Source organism: Rattus norvegicus, chromosome 2 (genome assembly GCF_036323735.1).
Source record: "Rattus norvegicus strain BN/NHsdMcwi chromosome 2, GRCr8, whole genome shotgun sequence".
NCBI lineage: Eukaryota > Metazoa > Chordata > Mammalia > Rodentia > Muridae > Rattus > Rattus norvegicus.
This window is the reverse complement of record NC_086020.1, coordinates 156,217,887-156,241,410: the sequence shown is the minus strand read 5'-3', so window position 1 is coordinate 156,241,410 and position 23,524 is coordinate 156,217,887. Positions and strand designations below refer to the sequence as shown.

The window sequence follows — 23,524 nt, the reverse complement described above, 5'->3', positions numbered from 1 at the left end:
GATTTTAATCCTGTAATTGCAAATTACTGTACTTTGGGAATTATGATGATTAACCAGAATGGAGGAACTTTGCAATATGATGTGGCCCTGGCTAACACTTGTGAAAGGTTTGTTATAACAAGGCTTGTATAACAAACAGAATATTTGAAAGCATCTAGGCTCTGAGGGGAAAGGAATCCTGACTGCCTGCCAGGAGCCAAGGAATACCACCACACAGCCACATGGCACAACAAACCTCACACAAGAGATCTACTGGGAGAAACACCACAGGAGGGTGGCTGCCTCTATGGCCTCCTCTGTTCCAGTGAGAAGCTCCAAAGAATTGAGAAGTGGGATTTAATTAGGGTACTGGTTTTTGACCTTCTTATTGTTGCAACCTTTTAATACAGATCCTCAATCATAAAATTATTTTGTTGCTATTTCATAACTGTAGTTTTGCTACAGTAGTTGTGAACTGTAACTTAAATATCTAATATGCAGATGGTCTTAGGGAACACTCAAAGGGTCACGACCTACAGGTTGAGAACCACTGCTCTAAGGTACTCATGGGATTTTGAGCTCAAGGACTGGTAGGTTTTCGAGTCGTGAGCTTGGGCTTTTTTCCTTACAACAGTGAATGGAAAACTTAAATAAAGGGAAGATGCAATTATTTCTAAAGTATGAAGATTTATATTGTAGATATAAGAAAGAAAGCAGGCCGATAGAGAGTCCAGACTGAACATGGTCAGCAGACTAAACCAGTCCATGAGAAAAGAGAGATGGGAGGGAGGCAAGAGTAGAGCCTCCAACCAAAGCAGTCCAGGCCAAGGGGCCAAGAGACTGGCATTGCCAAAATAGCTCTGTTATAAGGATCAGGCTGCGGTGAAAAAAAACAATAGAAGAAGAGGAGGAAGAAGGATGGGGAGGGGCTATAAGTTCCGGGAGCAGCCACAGGTATTGAGTGGTGCTGTGAAGCCAGCCAGGTCTGTTTGCTTTGAGGTTAGAAAAGCACTCTCGGAAGACTTCCCCTCTCTCAGTGACAGAGCCTCTGGGTCCCGTCTAGGTACAGATTCTGCATTTCGAGCCCGGGCAGGTAAATTTAGCACAATGGATTTCTCCAAGCTACCCAAAATCCGTGATGAAGACAAAGAAAGCACATTTGGTTATGTGCATGGAGTCTCAGGGCCTGTGACATGGCAGGTGCTGCTATGTACGAGCTGGTGAGAGTGGGGCACAGCGAGCTGGTTGGAGAGATTATCCGACTGGAAGGTGGCATAGCCACCATTCAGGTGTATGAAGAAACTTCTGGTGTCTCTGTTGGAGACCCTGTACTCCGCACTGGTGAACCTCTCTCGGTAGAGCTTGGTCCTGGCATTATGGGAGCCATTTTTGATGGTATTCAGAGACCTCTATCGGATATCAGCAGTCAGACCCAAAGTATCTACATCCCCAGAGGAGTAAATGTGTCTGCTCTTAGCAGAGATATCAAATGGGAGTTTATACCCAGCAAAAACCTACGGGTTGGTAGTCATATCACTGGTGGAGATATTTATGGGATTGTCAATGAGAACTCGCTCATCAAACACAAAATCATGCTACCCCCACGCAGCCGAGGAAGTGTGACTTACATCGCACCGCCTGGGAACTACGATGCCTCTGATGTCGTCCTAGAGCTTGAATTTGAAGGTGTGAAGGAGAAGTTGAGCATGGTCCAAGTGTGGCCTGTGCATCAGGTGCGGCCTGTCACTGAAAAGCTGCCAGCCAACCACCCCTTGCTTACTGGCCAGAGAGTGCTTGATGCCCTTTTCCCGTGTGTTCAGGGAGGAACTACTGCTATTCCAGGTGCTTTTGGCTGTGGGAAGACTGTGATTTCCCATTCTCTATCCAAGTACTCCAACAGCGATGTGATTATCTATGTCGGCTGTGGTGAAAGAGGGAATGAGATGTCAGAAGTTCTCCGGGACTTCCCTGAGCTCACTATGGAAGTTGATGGTAAAGTAGAGTCCATCATGAAGAGGACAGCGCTGGTAGCCAATACCTCCAATATGCCTGTGGCTGCAAGAGAGGCCTCCATTTACACTGGAATTACACTATCAGAATACTTCCGGGACATGGGGTACCACGTCAGTATGATGGCTGACTCTACCTCTAGATGGGCTGAGGCCCTCAGAGAAATCTCTGGTCGCTTAGCTGAAATGCCTGCAGATAGTGGATACCCTGCATACCTTGATGCCCGACTGGCTTCTTTCTATGAGCGAGCAGGCAGAGTGAAATGTCTTGGAAATCCTGAAAGAGAAGGGAGTGTCAGCATTGTAGGAGCAGTTTCTCCACCTGGTGGTGACTTTTCTGATCCAGTCACATCTGCTACTCTGGGTATTGTTCAGGTGTTCTGGGGCTTGGATAAGAAGCTAGCTCAGCGCAAGCACTTCCTGTCCGTCAACTGGCTCATCAGCTACAGCAAGTACATGCGCGCCCTGGACGAGTACTATGACAAACACTTCACAGAGTTCGTCCCTCTGAGGACCAAAGCTAAGGAGATTCTGCAGGAAGAGGAGGATCTGGCGGAAATCGTGCAGCTCGTGGGAAAGGCGTCTTTAGCAGAGACAGATAAAATCACCCTGAAGGTAGCAAAACTTATCAAAGATGACTTCCTACAACAAAATGGGTACACTCCTTATGACAGGTTCTGTCCATTCTATAAGACGGTGGGGATGCTGTCCAACATGATTTCATTCTATGATATGGCCCGCCGGGCTGTGGAGACCACTGCCCAGAGTGACAATAAGATCACATGGTCCATTATCCGTGAGCACATGGGGGAGATTCTCTATAAACTTTCCTCCATGAAATTCAAGGATCCAGTGAAGAATGGCGAGGCAAAGATCAAGGCCGACTACGCACAGCTTCTTGAAGACATGCAGAACGCATTCCGTAGCCTGGAAGATTAGAACTGTGACTTCTCTCCTCCTCTTCCGCAGCTCATACGTGTATATTTTCCTGAATTTCTCATCTCCAACCCTTTGCTTCCATATTGTGCAGCTTTGAGACTAGTGCCTCGTGCGTTCTCGTTCATTTTGCTGTTTCTTTGGTAGGTCTTATAAAACACACATTCCTGTGCTCCGCTGTCTGAAGGAGCTCCTGACCTTTGTCTGAAGTGGTGAATGTAGTGCATATGATACACAGTGTAACATACACATTGTAACATATACGTTCTGTAAACTTGTATGTAAGGTGACTACCCCTTCCCTCCTCTCCAGTAAACTGTAAACAGGACTACTGCATGTGCTCTATTGGGGATGGAAGGCCAGATCTCCATACCGTGGACAGGTACATAAGGAAACTAGACCACTTTCAACTTAGTGTTTGTTGAGTAACCATTTTGCAGGAAGTATTTCCATTTAAAAAACAAAAGATTAATGTTCCAATTATTTGTAGCTTCCCCAGTATCAATCAGGACTGTTTGTGGTGCACTTGGGAACTATTTTGTTTTCCTAACAGACATTTGCAAGGCTGAACGTAATAGATAAATCAGTTCCCTCTGAAAGTGTGAAAGTAAAAAGAGAGCTAGGTGGTCAGACTTAAATTAACATCGTCTTGTTTAAGCATATTTTATTTCACTAAGAGATTTAATATCAAGGACTTTTATATACTCAATTACTAGGAAATCTTTTTTTAAGTACAATTTAAAAATCATTGAAAATGTGATCCACATCATAGCCATTTTCCTCATATTTAGTCAGATGAGCTCAGAGTGGGGAGGGGTGGCAGTTAGAATACCACAAGGACACGCAGCAGTGCCTGCAGGCAGTGTGGCCGGGGGGCCAGAGCGGCATTGTTTTCACGAGGTACGTGTGTGGCGTGTGTGTTTGCTTGTTGACACTCTGAAAACTGCAAGCTTGCCAGTTCCAGGAAACATTTTGTTTTCTTTCACTGGCTCAGAAAGCTCCTCAAAGTACCTGGTCCCTGCAGCTTCCTATCTGTTAATAGAGACGACAGAGGTTCTTAAATTTAACTGGTGACAAAACAAAAAGAAAAAAAAAGATCGATTTTTGTCTTGTTGTTTTGGTGTGTTTAAATAATAATTCCATATTTGCATAACGAGGCTCGCTTCTGAGAGCTTGGAGATCGTGCTCCCTCTTCACTGTCCGGGGTGATAATGCTGGCACCATGCTACCTCTTCAGGAGGGGAAGGGGATTGAACATGGCTAACACTCTCAAGTACACAAGCGTAACGACAAAGTATTTATTTTAAGCCTTGGTATGTTGTTTAAATTATTAGGTGGTGCATTTCTTATGGTCTTTTGGGTAGACATAGTATACACTTCAGATGTAATGTGTAAATCCTTGCTAGTGCATGTCTACACGGTAGACTGCTATTCAAGAAGGATATTCTTCCACATAACAATTTAAAAACTATTAAATCAGATATGGATTATGCAATGACTTGTTGAGAGGTGGATTAACGGTGCTGCTTAATCAGTTTGCTTCCAATATGGCTTCGTATCCAGAAGCCCTGACTAGTGGAGATGAGAAAGATTTCAAAACCTGTCTGCCTACACCTACCAGCAACCTAGGCTTGTGATCAGAATGAATGATCCCAAGAAACTACTTGACCAAGTGTGTTTTGTTGTCCTGGATTTGAGATGTGCGTTCTTCCTCCCTCTGAGACTGTTGATGTATGAGTGTGAAGAAGTTACAGAAACAATGCTCAGATTTTCACGGTAACTTTCCCTCTGCCCACACTGTAGAGTTTCAGATTGTTCACTGATAGTGCTTCTTTCGTAAGGATGTGTTAAAATTGGCAGTCTTTTTAAAAGATTATGCAGTTCTCTATTTATTGTGCTGTGCCTGGTCCTAAGTGCAGCCGGTTAAACAAGTTTCATATGTATTTTTCCAGTGTTAAATCTCATACCTATGCCCTTTGGAAAGTTCCATCCTGAACAATGAATAGAAGAGGCTATATAAATTGTCTCCTTATCCTTAAGATTTCACTATCTTTATGTTAAGAGTAATGTATAATTATTAAAATCTATGAAAAATAAAAAGTGGATTTAAATTAAAAAAAAGAAAGAAAGAAAAGCACTCTCGTGGAATATCTTGTTTTCCCCATCTATGTTAATTGAGAATTTTACTGGATACAGTAACCTGTGCTGGCATTTGTGTTTTCTTAGGGTCTGTATGACATCTGTCCAGGATCTTCTGGCTTTCAAAGTCTCTGATGAGAAGTCTGGTGTAATTCTTATAGGTCTGCCTTTTTATGTCACTTGACCTATTTCCCTTACTGCTTTTAATAGTCTTTCTTTGTTTTGTGCATTTGATGTTTTAACTATTATGTGACAGGAGGAATTTCTCTTTTGGTCCAATCTATTTGGAGTTCTGTAGGCTTTGTGTATGTTTATGGGCATCTCTTTCTTTAGGTTAGGGAAGTTTTCTTCTATAATTTTGTTGAATATATTTACTGGCCCTTTAAGTCTAGAGTCTTCACTCTCTTCTATACCTATTATCCTTAGGTTTGATCTTCTCATTGTGTCCTGGATTTCCTGGATGTTTCGGGCTAGGAGGTTTTTGCATTTTACATTATCTTTGACCATTGTGTTGATGATTTCTATGGTATCTTCTGCCCCTGAGATTCTCTCTTCTATCTCTTGTATTCTATTGGTGATACTTGTATCTATGACTCCTTGTCTCTTCCTTAGGTTTTCTATCTCCAGGGTTGTCTCCCTTTGTGCTTTCTTTATTGTTTCTATTTCCATTTTTAAATCCTGGATGGTTTTGTTCAATTCCTTCACCTGTTTGGTTGTGTTTTCCTGTAATTCTTTCAGGGATTTTTGTGTTTCCTCTTTAAGGGCTTCTACTTGTTTACTTGTATTGTCCTGCATTTCTTTAAGGGAGTTCTTTATGTCTTTCTTAAAGTCCTCCATCATTATCATAAAATGTGATTTTATATCTAAATCTTGCTTTTCCAGTGTGTTCGGATATCCAGTATTTTCTTTGGTGGGAGAACTGGGTTCTGATGATGCCATGTAGTCTTGGTTTCTGTTGCTTAGGTTCCTGTGCTTGCCTCTAGTCATTGGGTTGTCTCTGGTGTTTGCTTGTCTTACTGTTTCTGAGAGTGGCTTGACCCTCTGTAGTCCTGTGTCAGCACTGCTGTAGAACTGTTTTCCTGTTTTCTTTCAGTCTCTCTGTGATCAGGTGCTCTGCTCTCAGGTGTGTGGATGTTCCTGGTGACTGTCTTCCAGCTCTTAGGTGTGGGCAGGAATCAAAGGGTCCTGCCCCTGATTTCTCTTAGGTCCTTGCACCCAGGGACCTCAGTTGGCACTAGGTGATTCCTTCTTGGGTCTGGAATGTGGGCAGATTTCTCAGTAGTGTCCACACTTCTGAGGGTCCAGCTCCCCCCTCCATGGGATTTGGGTGCAGGGAACTGTTTGGCTGGTTCTGTTCAGTCCAGGGCACAGACCAAAACTGTGGGTACCGGCATCTGACTGTTCCTATATTCCTGTGTCCAGAGGCACTGTGCAGTTTCCCATTGGACCAGGGATGTGGGCAGAGGTGTACACAAGTGGCAGTCTGTCCTGCAGTCTCAGGATATCTGCACTTCTGTGTGTTCAGCTGTCCTCACCATCATCCTGAGTGAGGTACCCCAATCACAGAAAAACACACATGGTATGCACTCACTGATAAGTGGATATTAGCCCAAATGCTGGAATTACCCAAGATGCAATCCACAGACCACAAGAAGCTCAAGAAGATGGATAACCAAACCACAGATGCTCCCACCCCTTCTTAAAAGGGGGAACAAAAATATCCACAGGAGGGGATATGGAGGCAAAGTTTAGAGAAGAGACAGAAGGAACAGCCACTCAGAGCCTGCCCCGCATGTGGCCCATATATATACAGCCACCAAAACTAGATAAGATTGATGAAGCTAAAAGTGCATGCTGAAAGGGACCGGACATTGATCTCTCCTAAGAGACACAACCAGAGCATGTCCAATACAGAGGTCAATGCTAGCAGCAAACCACTGAACTGAGAACAGGACCCCATTTGAGGGAATTGGAGGAAGGATTGAAAGAGTTGAAGGCGCTTACAACCCCATAAGAACAACAATGCCAACCAACCAGAGCTTCCAGGGACTAAGCCTCTACCCAAAGACTATACATGGACTGACCCAGGGCTCCAACTGCATAGGTAGCAATGAATAGCCTAGTAAGGGCACCAGTGGAAGGGGAAGTCCTTGATCCTGACAATGTTAGACCCCCAGTGCAGGGGAAGGTCGGGGGCAATAAGAGGGGTGTGGGGGTACACCCGTATGGGGAGGGAGAGGGGATGGGGGTAATGGACAGGAAATTGGGAAAGGGAATAACATTTGAAATGAAAATAATGAAATATATCTAATTTAAAAAAAGAAAGAAAAGAAAAAATAAAATTAAAAAAAAAAAGAAAAGAAAGACCGCCCCTCTTCAAGGCAAAGGGGAGGGGGAAGGGGATGAAGAACCAGAAAGAGGGGCAACATTTGGAATGTAAACAAATAAAACAATTTTTAAAAATCTTAAAAATGTGTATTTTAGAGATTTTTCTGAGGTCAAAATTAAATATGCAAATGAAATGCCAGCACCTAATTTGTGTGTCTAAAGCAATAAGGATAGTATCTTTTCTTTTTTTTTTTTTCTTTTTTTTTTTTCTTTATTAACTTGAGTATTTCTTATTTACATTTCGATTGTTATCCCCTTTCCTGGTTTCCCCGGCCAACATCCCCCTAGCCCCTCCCCTCCCCTTCTACATGGGTGTTCCCCTCCCCATCCTCCCCCCATTGCCGCCCTCCCCCCAACAATGTCTTAGCAGGACCCAGGGCTTCCCCTTCCACTGGTGCTCTTACTAGGCTATTCAATGCTACCTATGGGGTCAGAGTCCAGGGTCAGTCCATGTATAGTCTTTAGGTAGTGGCTTAGTCCCTGGAAGCTCTGGTTGCTTGGCATTGTTGTACATATGGGGTCTCGAGCTCCTTCAAGCTCTTCCAGTTCTTTCTCTGATTCCTTCAACGGTGGTCCCGTTCTCAGTTCAGTGCTTTGCTGCTGGCATTCGCCTCTGTATTTGCTGTATTCTGGCTGTGTCTCTCAGGAGATAGTGTCTTTTCTTAGTAACAACAACAACAATAAAAAGACTTGGCTTAAAACAAGATTTTATGTTAAGACAATCCCTTATCAATTCTACTGATTTTGCCAAGCTCTTGACTAGTTAGGAAACTGCATCTTACAAAAGCAAGGTTCATATGTATCTGTTTAGATTAAAGTCTTTCAAATTAGTATTTTATAAGCAATTTATAAGCATTTTATAATTTTATAAGCAGCCATCTTAAATTTATTTTAGTACATTTAATATCCTATGTTTATCAGTATTTATAAATGTATCCTGTATGTCTAAACTTTACATACTATACAAAGTTTACAAGATAAAAGATGTAAATGTAATACATGCAAAGTGACCAATAATAACTGTTTTATACAATATGCCTTATAATTGAACATATAAAATAAAATCTTGTGACATTTTCTGCTTCTTGCCCCCCTCTTTCTCTCAGGCCTGAAACTTTTAGGATTAGATCCTATTTTGTTTGTATATCTTTCTCCTCCTGACCCTCCTTACCTTCATATATATATATTAGAGCTTGCTGGGCTTGAACTCGGAGATCCACCTGCTTCTGCCTCCTTAGTTCTGAGATTAAAGGCTGGGCCACCATGATTAGCCATCTCTGATACTTTAAATAAGTATCGTGTTGATGAAAAACTTGACATATTAGCAGTCCTGCTACTTGAAACTTTCACTTAAATGCATTTGTCTTAACCAAATAGGTCTTCATACTTGTTCACACCAGGTGCACTTGTCCACTAGAAAGTGAAACAGTGGCCACTGGTGTTGTTCTCTGCACTGTAAGAGATCTAAAACTAGATTTCTGTCAGTGCCGTGGACTATTATTGGGTGTTAAGTGCATATAAACCTAAGAGGCAAAGCTTCAGAAAACACTTTACCAAGTTGATATCCCTAAAGTACCCTGTTAATCCTGCTAACCTTTTCCAGGTCGTATTGAATCTTGGCTGTTCTCTTTAAGCAAAGGTAATTAGACATGTGTTAACTCTTTACATTCCAAGCAGTGTGTCCTAATTAATAGAGATTACTGGTCCCTGTTCACGGATCTGTGAATGAGTAGTTCATTTTCATACCTGCTCCCTTAACATTTGCTCATATCTGTTGCTCTTTGTGATGCTTTTTGATTGGTGTCTGTTAACATCCTACGGAAGTACAACTTTAGACAAAAAGAATCTGAGTAGTGTTTGTGAGACGACAGGACATCACCCACAGGCTCTACAGAATTCAAGTATGAGAGCGGCCTCCAGGTATGGTTAACCTAAGGACCATTGCTTCTATTACCATATTAGCAATTCGTATGGGAAGTTTTTACAAAGTTTCTTTTTTAAATAATTTGATTTTTCTTGGATATTTTATGTATTTACATTTTAAATGTTTTCCCCCTTTCCCTCCCTCCCCCATACCCCCTCTCTCTTCCCCCTGCTTCTATGAGAATACTTCCACTCCCACCCACCCACTCCAACCTCAACGCCCTGCCATTTCCTACATTGCGGAAACAAGCCTTCATAGGACCAAGGGCTTTTTCTTCCACTGATGTATGACAATGCCATCCTCTGCCACATATGCAGCTGGAGCCATGGGATCCCCATGTATACTCTTTGGTTGGTGGTTTAGTCCCTCAGAGCTCTGGGGGGATCTGGTTGGTTGATATTGTCGTTCTTCCTACGGAGTCACAAACCCCTTCAGCTCCTTCAGTCTTTTCTCTAACTCCTCCATTGGGGTCCCCTTGTTCAGTCCAATGGTTAGCTGCAAGCATCCTCATTTGTACAGTAGGGCTATGGCATAGCCTCTCAGGAGACACCCATATCTGGCTCCTGTCAGCAAGCACTTCTTGGCATTAGCCATAGTGACTGGGTTTGGTGGCAGCATGTGGGATGGGTCCTCTACAACGTTCCTATGGCCTCCTTAGCCCAGCATGTGTTATGTTCTTTACTCCGCGTTTAAACCGTGGCAAGGGAGCTACCTAACCATTGAGTTCACTGTAGCTAAGCATTGCCATCACATTTTGAGGTAAATTAAATAATAAGACTCTATAAAAGTTTTAGAAGCACTGAAGCACTTTTATAGTATGAAGCCCCTTGGTTTTTCAGGCTGCAGCAAATGAATATCATTTGGACTCATCTGTGTTCAGCCTCCTTCTGGCCCCTTTCAGATAATTCCACTGAATGTGAGTCAGAATTTTAGACCTTTTCTTGAGCTTGAGGCTAGGACAAGTGGCCCTGACCTTTCGTCTGTGACACGCTTAGTTTGCAGCTGGTGTTTACACACAAGCACATACCTTAGAGGACAAGTTAGGGCTGGAGGTTAGCCTACATCCACTAATTCAGGTGGTGCCCTGGTGCAGGGGCCTTCCTACTAGGGGCTGGATCCTTCTCTCATGTACACAATGTCACCGTGTGACCTCTTTCTGGCTCACCGCATCCATCAACATTCTGACTTTGTAAATATAATTTTTTGTAACACTTTTTAATTTCCCTAGGTTCTTTATGTTTGTCACATGAGACGATGTTATTATCCAAACTGTATTCGGTTAGCTAAGGCTTTCTGAGGTCAAGTGGTAGGCCCAAAGGTTTCTCCCGACAGCGGCAGAATTTCCTAAAACCCACAGGTCTTTGGCCTCTTGGACTGGGAGTCTTATACTATATCCCACTATTGAGTGTGGGGTCACAATCTTGAAAGTAACAGCTTAACTGACCTCACGACCCAAGCCTAAGATGCTTTGGGGAACCATACAATTAGCTTCCAGGCTTCTGTCTGCACAGCCGGGGTTCCGCTGGAGTACCTCTGCTTCCTCCTCCTTGCTCCAGTGCCAAAACAGAACCCCTGCTTACTGATTCAACTATGTTATTTTAAAAAGCAATTTCTATTTGTCCAGTAACACATACGCTTCATTTCTCCCAGGGTTTTCTTTTTTCCTTGCTAGAGAAGGGAAACGTGTGGAACAAAGCCAAATAAAGATGACGTCATAGGTTGAGCCTGAGTGCTCTCAACTGGCATTCCTAATTCCTGTAATTGTCTAGCCGGCGCGGCGCTGAACAGGAGGCTGTTCTCGAGCCTCTTGTCTCCATGCGCTTCAGTCTCTTGCACAGCCATTTTCATCCTTCTGTTCTAGGTCGCTTTTTGAGTGAGAGCTTGGGGACTCGGGTGTGCGCTCTCTTCACTTCACCTTAGAACCATTTCCTACATCCGAATCGAAGGGTACATATGTAAATCCTATCTTTAGACTGTGATTTCTGTCTTTGTCAGTAAGCAGGAAAACATGCTTCCACTGTTTTCCTAAACATGATTTTAGAAGTCAGAACTGCGTTAGGACAGTTATTACAAATAGAGATGGAAACCAAAAACAGGGAAGAGACTTTTCCCTTGCTGATGCAAGGAGGAAGTAAAGGACAGTGCAGTGGATTCTTAATGAAGCTGACTCTCTGCTGGATTCTCCATTATCTTCCGGGTTTTCAAGACAGGGCTTCGCTGTGTGGCCCTGGCTGTCCTGGAACTCTGAGATCCACCCACCTCTCTGCCTCTGCCTCCTGAATGTTGGGACTAAAGGCATGCGCCACTATACCTGACCTTGTGGCTGTCTTTAAAGTAGCCATGATTTTGTAGGACTGTGAGGTTAGCAATAGATGGTTTTCTTTGTTCTTTACTGCTTCTTTCTTTTGACATCTTTTCTGACTTTTCTAAAGTCATAAGGTTGGGAACCACTACCTTGAGGTTTGTGCCACAGGACAAGCAAATCCCCAAGGTGAAGGACACCATAGCTGTCCTTTTGTGATTCCCTTAGCCAGGTCTGGCTCTGCAGTTCTCAGTGTACTGTGGAAATAGCTCATTTATTATAATGCTGTGCACATTTATTTAAAGAATAGAGCACAGGACCAACCTTAATGCCCGTCAAAATTGCAACAGCTAAATAGACCATGGAAGCAGAGCTTCCTCATAGCAGTTATAAATAACGAGGTTGATAGGAGTTTGTCAGAAACACTCTTCCTGAAAAGACTGTGTTGGTCACCTGGCAATGCAGAACAAATAGGAAGACCTACTGGGTAAAGGCCGAGATGCTGTCTCCAGGCAGGAGGCAGGAGGTGGGTGCCTCTGAGTCTCTTTAGCTTCTGTCTGAGATACAACAGCCAGCATTACCTCAAGGCTCCGGGGAGCGCATCACACATCAGCTTCAGGCTCTTTACAGGCCTGAGGTCCTAACTGACTGTAGGCCAGACAGTGTGTTCACAACCCCACACTTGCATTCTCTAGAAGAAGATGTAGTAAGGAGCAAAGGAGAAGTGGGAGGGGAAGAGAAGAGAGAAAGGAAGGAAAAGAGAGAGGCTTTGAAAGACCACGGCTTACTTCTGCCCACTGGCTGATCATCACCAGGAATGCTCTGACTCAACCCAGTGTAAGGTGGTGCCCTTATGACTCTCTTTGATGTTCAGCTTGTCCCAGACTTGCCCACAGGAACAACTTCAAGGCAGCTCTGGCATTCTTTCTGTACAGCCCCACTGCTTTTACACAGCCTTATCACTGTGAATCAAATGCTTCCAAGTAACCCCGTGCTTTTCTTAGCTCAGAGATGAATCTGCCATTTGTCCAAGGAACCTGGGATCCTGTCAGGAAGGAACAGATTTCATGTTGAAATCTGTTTCTGAGGACTGGACATGGTGGCTTTGGTCTCTAATTCTCTGTCAATGATGATAATGATGACGATGGTGATGATGGTGATGACGATAGTGATGATGATGATCTGGGTTGCAACCGAGACCAATGTTATTGGGTACTGAATATCATTATTTCTAAGGTTTTTTCAGAAGTCAGAGACAGACTAGTATAGATTTAAAGGTTCACGGATTATCTTATCTCTAATCCAATCGAACCAAATTATATAAACCTTCTTTTTTAACTGCATTTTTAATTTGCATTTTAAATGTTATCCCATTTCCTGGTTTCCCCTGCAGCCTGCTATCCACCCCCCAGCCTCCCCCCATTACAAACCTTCTTAAGCTTCTCAATTTGCATCCCCTTCTCCCACAATAAAGAAAGGCAGGGATAAGAGAAACACCTGGTTTTCTCTATTTTCTCTGATAAATAAAACCAGTTTGTTACTAAGCCAGGCAAGCTATTAAATTCACCTCCAAAGTAGCTTTATGTTTGCAGCTAAACTTTCGGACATCGGTGGCTGAGAACCACCAGGGTAAGGCCTGTGAACCCTGCAGCCACGCTCACACTAAGCAACTTTTCCTCCTCAGCTACTCTTTCAGGTCCCTTGTCAGAGCAACAGGAAAATGAACGATGTGTTTGCCCTGCAGACAGCTACACTCACCATAAAACTTCACTATGGATCCTTCCCCTCAGTACAACCCACCCCACTTTGTTTGGGTGTGCTCCTTTCTAAATGAAAAAGAAAATCTCTCTTTACAGCCATGGCATGAAAATATGTGGTGGTGGTGGTGGTGGTGGTGGTGGTGGTGGTGGTGGTGGTGGTGGTGGTGGTGGTGGTCTCCTCCTCCTCCTCCTCCTCCTCTTCCTCCTCTTCCTCCTCCTCCTCCTCCTCTTCCTCCTCTTCCTCCTCCTCCTCCTCCTTCTCCTCCTCCTCCTCCTCCTCTTCCTCCTCCTTCTCCTTCTTCAAGTATATAAAATGGTTGGGCTGGAGAGATGGCTCAGAGGTTAAGAGCACCAACTGCTCTTCCAGAGGTCCTGAGTTCAAATCCCAGCAGCCATTACAGACGGTTCACAACCATCTGTAATAAGATCTGATGCCCTCTTCCGGTGTGTCTGATATATTCATATGGTTCCAAAGCCAAACCTGCCTGAGGAGAAGCATTTTTTTTTTTTTTACTGTTTATTTCATCTTTGTCTCTTAATCCTGAGGTCTCCATTTCTAATATTGGAGATTTTTATTAGTTTTGGGAGTAAGGTTTGTTTTTAAAAACTTAAATAAAACTTATGCATTTATCTCTCAACATTTCTCATGTAAAGGATGGCACACTATAATATTCACTTAACAATATAACCTACAATTGGTCGATACCTGTATTTAAAGATATTCTCCATTCTTTTTGATAACTGCTATAATTTAGTTACTTTATCATTGCTATGACAAAATACCCAACAGAATGGAAGACTAATCTATTTGGCTCATAGCTTTGGGTATATCAGCCCATCCTGGAGGGGAAGGCAGAGTGGCTGGGGTGTGTCTGTCCATGGTCTTAGGAGCTTGCAGAGTGGCTTATTCACATCTTGGTGCATCAGGAAGCAGAGGCTTTGGACTAGAACCATGAGTGGATATAACCTGCAAGGCCTTTCCCCCAAACAACCCACTTCTGTTAGCAAAGCCAGAGTCCAAAATGTTTCCACAACTTCCCCAAATAGTGTCACCCACCGGGAGGACCAAGTGTTCATACACGCATCTGTGGGAGACACTTCAAAGTGTAACTTGTGAGATTCTCTATTCCCTGGACTTGCCATAGCTCACCCAATCGCTGCTGGACACTCAAGCTGTACTAGTGTTTTCTGCTGCTGCTCTTTCCTTGATTGCCTTCTTCCGGAAAACACATGACCTCAAATCCTTGAAGGCCTATACTTTCAGCTTTTTCTAAAGTATGTTTTAGGGGAGTATTCATAAATTTGTGTTTTCCTAAGGGTTAATAAGAAGCATCTCATCACATTTTTTTTTATTGGTCGTTGTATCATCTTCTTTGAAGAAATGTCTAAGTCTGAAGTGTTGTGGTGAGGTTTGCTTCTCTTTTTTTTTTGTGGCTTTTATAATTTTTCATTGAGTTTTAGGAGGTTATATATTCTGAATATACATTCCTCATCAAATATATGATTTGAAAATATTTTCTCGCACTTTGAGTTACCCTCTTATTATTGATAGTATTGATGCACAGTTTCAAATATAAATAAAGTCTAATTTGTCTATTGATTATGGTGCCAATAGCTTTGGAATATTCAAGAAATTATCAAATCCAAGCCAGGAAGTTGCTACTCCTGCAGTTTCTTTGAACTCCTGAATTTTATAATTTTAACTCATAAGTGCAGGTCTGTGATCCATTTTGAGTTAATTTTTGTCATATGTTGTTTTGCATGTGATAGTCTGTTTTTTCACCACTATTTGCTTTAAAAATCTTTTAAAATTCAAACAAATGAATAACTTAGGAAACATATTCTTTTCGCATGATGTTGTAGGCATTGTTGTTAAAGGTAATTAAGTTAAGACTTGTTTCTAGGCATTATCCTATTCCACCGCTCACCCACCCTCTTGTGAGCACTGCACCATTTTGATTATGTAGCTAATAGATTTTGAATCAGGTTGTATGAGACCATAAACTCTTCTTCTTTTTCAAGATTTCTTTAGCTATTCAGAGTCATTTGAAAATTTGAAGTGGCATGGGGCTAGAGAGGTGGCTCAAGTGTTAAGAGCACTTGCACGGAGCCATATTGGATTTGGGCCTAGCCACTTTTTGACTGCATGGCTCAAAGTGACTAGGTGACTCTGGGCTGTTTGGCCACAGAGACTCACCCCTAAGATGACTGCCTTAATTCTTAAGGTTGTTGAATGAAAGCCTCTCCCATGAATTTACAGCACAGGAAGATAACATTCAAGGGATGCCACAGCTCGAACAGATACCAGTTATCTCCTCAGTCTACACCGGGTGTCTCCACCACCTGACCTCATCGCCTGACCTCTTTGCCTCCAGCTATCACTGCCTATATCCTCATCTCCCCCTCCTTCATGTTTCACTCCCCCTACCTGAAAGCCTTAAAAGCTGTAACGTTCATCCCAATAAACGAGACCTTGACAACAGAACTTTTGCTTGGTCTCCTTCTTCTCTTCACCCCCATTTTGGCCCACAGGTAGAAAGCCTCTTCGGGACCCTGAATAACTGGGTCCCCGCTGGCGGGGACAAGCACTGGCTGCTCTTCCAGAGATCCTGAGTTCAATTCCCAGCTGAAAGAGCCACAGTTGGGGTCAATCTAAGGCCAGTGGGAAAATTCTACCACAAACCTCCAAGCACAAAGACACCTCCCTTCCAGGGAGGGTAGGGCTAGTTTAGTTCCTGGAGCAACTTCCAGCCAAACTGTCAAACAAAGCCACCTGTGACTCCAAACCGACCTCCCCTTGACTTCCAACCATCCCCCCACCTTGGAAAGTCCAGAACGCTCCAGTGACCATGAGTCAGTTGGAAGGTTGCTTCGACCCATCAATCGTACCCTGCCTAGTTACCATTGATTGAATTCTGTCCCAATTGTTTGCAAATATTTAACTCCCTGTTAGAGTCTGCTCAGGGTCGTCTCCCCTTGAAGTGGGATGACCCCGACATGTCAGAATTAAACTCCTCTTGCTTTTGCATTGATCACCACCTCCATGATTCTCATTTAAGAGGTCCTGGAAGAGGTTTGATTCGGGCCTCACACAGCAACCATATGGCAGCTCACAACCATCTGTAATGGGATCTGATCCTCTCTTCTGGTGTACGTGAAGACAGAGTACTCATATACATAAAATATATAAATATATTTAAAAATATATAAACAAATTTTATGTGACTTTCAGGATTAATTTTTCTATTTCTGGAAAAGTCATTTTGGGAGTTGGATAAGGATTTAATAGTACTACAATTAACTCCAAATTTAATTTATAAACATGAGAGCTAAAATTATCTTTTCATTTTTAAAAACTTTCTCAGAACGGGGGCTGGGGATTTAGCTCAGTGGTAGAGCGCTTACCTAGGAAGCGCAAGGCCCTGGGTTCGGTCCCCAGCTCCGAAAAAAAGAACCCCCCCAAAAAAAGAATTGTGAGTTCTAGGCCAGACTGGGCTGCAGAGCAAGACTCTGTCTCACTTTCCTACCTACAAAAACTTTCTCAGAAGATTTTTTTCAATTTTCACATTAAGATTTAGACTTCTTTCCCACTGTTTGTCATTTTCCCACATAATTCTCTCTAGAAATGTCCTCATAGACAGAAGTCCATTTCATCAGTCCTTTTTCCAGTCAAATTGGCAACACAACCAAATAAGTCCACCTCTTATCAATTTGAAACCCAACCACGTTTTCCCATGTCACACCTAATTTTCAAATAAAGAGATTAACAAGGTTGCAATCTAACATAACACCCTTACCTATTATACAACAACAACAAAAAAATATAAGATCGTTCCTCAATATGTGGCAAAGTTTCATGAGAAATGCTTACAATTGATATCTCATAGGTTAGCATGGTAATAGAAATTTAATACTTAAAATTGATATTAACTCAATCATTGTTATATGATGAAGGAAGAAAACAAGGATATCTACTTAATATATGTGTGCAAACAACTGTGATCATAGTTGGTATTTATGGTTACTGTCTTCTGCTACCTATTCTGCATTCCCTCTGTCTTTGGCAAGTACCTTAGCAGGTCTTAGTTCTTTTCCCTAGTGGGTTATATAAACTTTCATTCCTGAAGTGTCTGAACCACTTATTCACCTGGCCTTGACCACACAGTATGGGAATATACACTATGGGGTCTCCTGCACTCTAGACACACTCTTCCTTAACTCCACTGTGGAGTAACAGTCCTACCTGATAGTATGGTTCACGCCCCACCACAAACAATGCAACTCCTTTGTTGGCCTGCCAACTCAAAGGAATGGTAAGGCCAAAGTGGCTAGGGAATGCCTTAACGTTTTGCTCAATGGAATGATTTCTGTGTCTTCTGTTAGAGGCACTCCTTCCTCTGCAACCAAGACCTCTGGGCTAACAGAGCTCAAGGCTGTGGGACAGGAAGCAAACATCTTACTAATGGATCACTAGGGATGAAGGTATTACTCATTTCTACACCATAATTCCTAGACCTTTAAACCTGGAGTTAGTAATCCTGAATAGATGTATTGGGTAAAAGGAATGGCTATAACTAGGGTTTTGATAAAATAGTAATGAAGTGTACGAGAGATAGGAAATATTCTACAACCACAGTACGATTTTTCTTTTAATGAGCTTGTGTCTGAAGATGTGATCTTTGCAAACACTTCTCAGTTCCCTCCCCAACACCTCCTTCCTCATATATGAACAGAGTCCAGGGTCATGCAGGAGGAACAACAAAAGGCTTTAGAACTCCTGGAACTCCCACCAGCACAAGCACAATGGGTATGCCCTGGAGAGAGGCAGAGCCCCAGGACTACATGTCCTGAGGATTTCATGCTGTTGTGGAGTTTGTTGGCTTCACATCCCTCTTAATCTAAAACTTGTAAGGAAATTGTAATGGGGCTTCCAGCCTGCAACTGGGCAGTGTCACTGGCTCTCACAATAGTAATGCTTGGTCTCTTTCAGGCTTTGCTGCGGGAACAGATTAAATGATTCAGTCACCACCCTTGAAAAGAACTTTAAAAACGTAGACTGTTAGCAGTGACCACCACCCTTAGAAAGAATTTGGAGATAGATTTTTAGTGAAGGTAGCTTAAGATGTTTTTGCTAGTGGCTCTGATGTAGAAAATCTTAGGGAATGATTTCAAGTTCAGACAGGCACACTCTCAATAGCTAAGCTAGGGACTTTTTGAAGTCAGAGAACAAGAACAGGGGCAGACTAACTAGTATTGGCTGGTGTGACCTACTGAGGCTGGACTGCTGACTTAGGTGATGATTAATATCTTGTACCTATTTTTGCCCTCGGCTTCCAGATACGATTCAAAAATTGTTAAATGAGTAGATGTGCTCCTCGAGAATTTAAGGCAGAATGACTGATTGCTTTTTATATATGTTTAAATTTGTCGTTCTTTTAAGATTTTATGAGATTACCTTTTAAGATAAATAATAAAATAATTTATCCTTTCTTTATAACTGTAAATTGCAGCCTGCCAGTAAAAGAACCTGGCTGAGAAAATTACCTTGCTTGCTCAGACTTTGTTAATCTATAACAGGTTGCTTAGTTATGAAAATGTGGGTTCTTGGGAATAATTTGACTTCTTCGCCTGTGATACGTAAAAATGTTTTTTGTGTAAATGTATTGGGAAACATACAGTTTTGTTTGTTTGGTTTTATAATCATTCACAAAAAGAAAAACAAAATGTAGTCACATTGTGATTTTTATACTGCTTGAGAGATTTTGCTGGGATATATAAGTGCTGGGAGAAAAAGTAAAGTGGTTGGAACCTGCTGGTTGGAGTTTGCTCCAACCATCAGATATGGTGTGTGTGTGTGTGTGTCTGTGTGTGTGTGTGTGTGTGTGTGTGTGTGGGTGTGTGTCTGTGGGGTGTGTGTGTGTGTGTGTGTGTGTGGTGTGTGGGGGGGTGGGTGTGTGTGTGTGGTGTGGGTGTGTGTGTGGTATGTGTGTCTGTGTGTGTCGGTGTGTGTCGGTGTGTGTCGGTGTGTGTGTGTGTGTGTGTGTGTGTGTGTGTGTGTGTGTGTGAAGAGTTGAAGCTCACTCCTTGGAGCTTGCTTCATCCACCAGTGTGTGCCTGCTTTACATTGTCACCGACCCTACATCCACTCCTTGGATTGCTGAACATACTGTTGGAGCTGCTGTAAGAACAGTATAAGATGGATCAGGTTCTCTAAGGGAAGCTGCAGTTGGATATATTGTACATTAGTTACCTTCCTTGTCCCTGTGACAGAATACTTGAAATAAATAACCTGAAGTTTTATTTTGGTTCATAGTGTCAAAGAGTTCACTCTATGGTGACTTAGCCGCATGGATTTGGGCAGAACATCATGACTGTAGGAGCATGTGATGGGGAACAGTGTCTACATCATTGTGCACACGAAACAGAAAGAGAGGGCCTAAAGAAGGAGCCAGAGATAGCCTCGTGGGCATTCCCCACTGACCTACTTCTTCTAAACCCCCTTCTTACCTTTCACCATCTCCCAATTATGATTGCCTTACTACCATGGCTCCAGCAAGGAATTTACCCATTTATTAGGTCAGAACTTTTCTTTGGAAAGTTGGTTTCATCAAATGATGGTTTGTTGGGGAACACAGGTAAAAGAATGTTTTGCTGAAGCGGACGCAGGTGAGAAGATGTTTTGCTATAGCAGACACGTGAAAGGACATGTGATGAAGGGCTATAAGTATGACCTCACAGACGGTGGGGGCTCCAGCATTGGTTTGCGTTGCTCCACCCCGCTAATGACACACATTACATTGCAGAGCTCCGCTAATGGTGATGCCATGGGGGAAAACTCACCAAAGAACCTCTCATGAGGTTCCTGTGGCTTCCTGGCCTTGGACCAGTGGGCAAGCTTTTCGGTTTCTTCTGGATTGAACTACCCTTGTTGGTTCATGTGTGGTGTCTGCCCAGTGGACTGGGCTGCAGCTGCTGACTCATGTTTGTTGTTTGCTAATGGACTGGACTGAGAACAACAAAGATTGGACTCGCCCCCAAAGAACTCTTTCTAAACAGACCTACTTTCCCATGTCTTAATAACTTCTTTTCCACTACCTCTGGGGCAGCGTGGCTAGAGAAGTTGAACCCGTATTAAAGTAGGTTGAGACAAATGTATGGTACGCCCTTGTGATGTAATCATCTCTGAAGATGGCATCACCACAGGGGTGTTAGCTCTGTGTCTGTCTGTGTGTGCGTATGTACACATGAGTGCTGCAGAGGCCAGAGGGTTACCCTGGAGTGGAGCTGGGGTTGCCAGATGTTGTGGGTCATCCCAGGATGGTTGCTGGGAACTGAACTCAGGTCCTCTACAAGAGCATCAAGTACTTTTAACCATTGAGACAGCCCTCCACAACAAGCAGAATTCACCACTATCCCCTCCTTTTATGTGTGAAACTAAAGAAGCTAAGGCTAGTTTCCCTCCTTTCGACCCCACTATGGGAGTCTAGAAGTTTGGCATTTCCCTTCTGGTGTCTACTAGTTTCTCATAAAGTCCCTGCAGATAGATTTTCAATGAGCTAGTCTGTCCTAAGAGACACCTAGTGCTCCGGGGTATTTCAAATTGGTTCTTTTTCTACTTCCAGTAGATGCACCAGAGAGTTTTCTCTGCTAAATACTATGAGGATATAACAGAATTCCAGGAGCAAATGCACATAAAAGTGCAGGATCTGCCTCCATGACCTGGTTCCTTGGAGTTTTTAACTCTCAGACTTATCCACAGTGAGCCTCCACCAATTTACCAACCCCAGGTCCTAAACACTCCACTAAGACAACACTGAGGGGGTTCGGCAAGCTGCGGTTGGTTTCCTACGGATGGCCATTCTGACCGCACGGAGGACATGGAATCTCAGTGCTGATGGTTGTCAATTTCCTTCAGAGTTTTAATCTGGGTTCCCCTGGCAGCTCAAGGTGTTGAACATGTTTTCCGCTGTATTGGCCAGTTGTACTTTCCTTTTTGAGAACTGTGGGTTGATGTGATTAGCCCATCCACTGACTGGATCCCTTCCATTTTGTGGTCTTAGGGTTTTTTTTGTTTTTTATGTAGTCTAGGATACAGTAGTCCTGTTGGACACATAGATAGCAAATGCCTTCTGTCTTTCTGTGGCTCTCTCTTCCCTTTGCTTCCTTGGCTCTGCAGGTCATGTTCAGTTTCAGGAAGCCCCATTTTCAATCCTCAGCTTTGTTTCTTGGGTCAGTGTACTTAGCCCTTCTCAGGGCTTCTCAGGGCTTCTCAGTCCTTGCTTTCTATACTTTGAAGTGTTTTCCCTCAATACACTGGGAGTTTCAGGCCTTCCAGGAAGGCCTTTGCTCTATTTTGAATAGACTTCTATAAAAGGAGTGTGTGTGTGTGTGTGTGTGTGTGTGTGTGTGTGTGTGTGTGTGTATGTGTGTGTGTGTGTGTGTGTGTGTGTGAGAGAGAGAGAGAGAGAGAGAGAGAGAGAGAGAGAGAGAGAACTAGTCTCATTCTTGTCCATTCAGATAGTCATTGTTTGCAGCACTATTTGTAGAAGAGGTTATGTGTTCTCCAATGTATAGGGATTTTATGTTTAAATCTTTGTCAAAAAAAATGTAGGCAGCTGTAGCAGTTTATTTCTGAGTCCTCTATTCTATTCCACTGATGTCTACTTCTCAGCACCACACTATTGGTGTTACTTTGGCCCTGCAAGATAACTCAAATCCCAGCATGGTGATACCTCAAAAACGTTTCTTTTTGTTCAGAATTGCTTTGGATATCCAAAGTCTTTTGTGGTTGGTTGAATATGAGTTTTAGGATTGTGTTTTCTATTTCTGTTAAGACGGTCATTGGAATTTTGATTCATTGAATATTTAGATGGGTTTTGAAACTATATAGAACCATTTTCACAGTATTAACATATTAGTATAATATATAATGTTAATATATTAATATAATATTGTGTGTAAAGGGCAAAAATTTCCTTTGCACACAGGTAAGTCCTGGAGAAGCCAGGAAATTTAAACACACACAGGCATCCTTCAAAGGATGAAGATGTTTAACCTCTTCCTTCTGAAATACTAGAGATGAATATAGTTTTCACATTGGTGATCCTTCACTGTCTGACTAGCCAGGCTCTGCCCATATCCCGGAGAATAGTATGTTTGTTTACCCCAGGGCTTAGGGAACCCTAAAACCTTGAGCTTTACTCCTAGGCCATAAAATCCATCATCCTTTCGAGGGAAGTCATTTGTACATTACAGCAGCCTAAGTGACTTCCATGTTATCTTAGGGCCAGACCAATCCTGACTCCCCTATGTTTACCTCAGTCATTCTCCCCAGACCCTTATCTTGAGCATTGTTTCTAGGTCAACAAGTACCCAGCTTCACTGTTAATGTGTCTCAGCCTTTGTCACAGGGCTGAGTTAATTGTTATCAAAAAGCTTTTCCCAAAATTGTGCTGTGCTTAAATATGGCTAAAATAAATGGCATCGGATTCTGGAAGTCCTAGCCCAGTACTGGGTACGTCAATCAGGCTCACCCAAGTTCATTCTTTGCTCACCCAGACCGTTTTCCTGCCAGCTTCATAGCCTGCAGGGTCCCACACTGCTGTTGATAATGCACGTCTGAGAGTATGACAGAGCTCTCCACAGTCAGTGTCTGCTTCAGCGTCTCTCTCCAGTGGGTTACGCTTTTACTGTAGAGGCCTTTTGCCTTTTAAGACTTTTCCCCCAAAGATCTTTCTTTCCTTTTTAAAAAAAATTATTTTAATTTTAATGTACTTTATAAGCATGTGTGTCCTGCACCCTGTGTGTGCCTGGTGTCTATAGAGACCAGAAACGCTGTCAAACCCTGTGAGGTGGAGTCCAGAAAGCTGTGAACTGCCATGTGGGTGCTGGGAATGGAGCCCAGGTCCTCTGGAGGCGGGGCCTGTGTTCATGACCTCTTCAGATATGGATATAGCTTTCTTTTTCAGAAGCTATTGTGATTTTGTTCTTGGCATGTTTATGACTGTTATATAGGAAAGCTATTGATCTTTTAAATGTTGACATATATTTTTTTGTCCTGCCACTTGCTGAATGCTTATTTAGTTCT

At 42.9% G+C, this 23,524-nt stretch overlaps 1 pseudogene; it reads left to right on the top strand.

The window, feature by feature from the left end:
- Window positions 1–1,002: 1,002 nt before the first annotated feature.
- Atp6v1a-ps1 (ATPase H+ transporting V1 subunit A, pseudogene 1) lies at window positions 1,003–5,058 on the top strand (annotated as a pseudogene).
- Window positions 5,059–23,524: the final 18,466 nt, after the last annotated feature.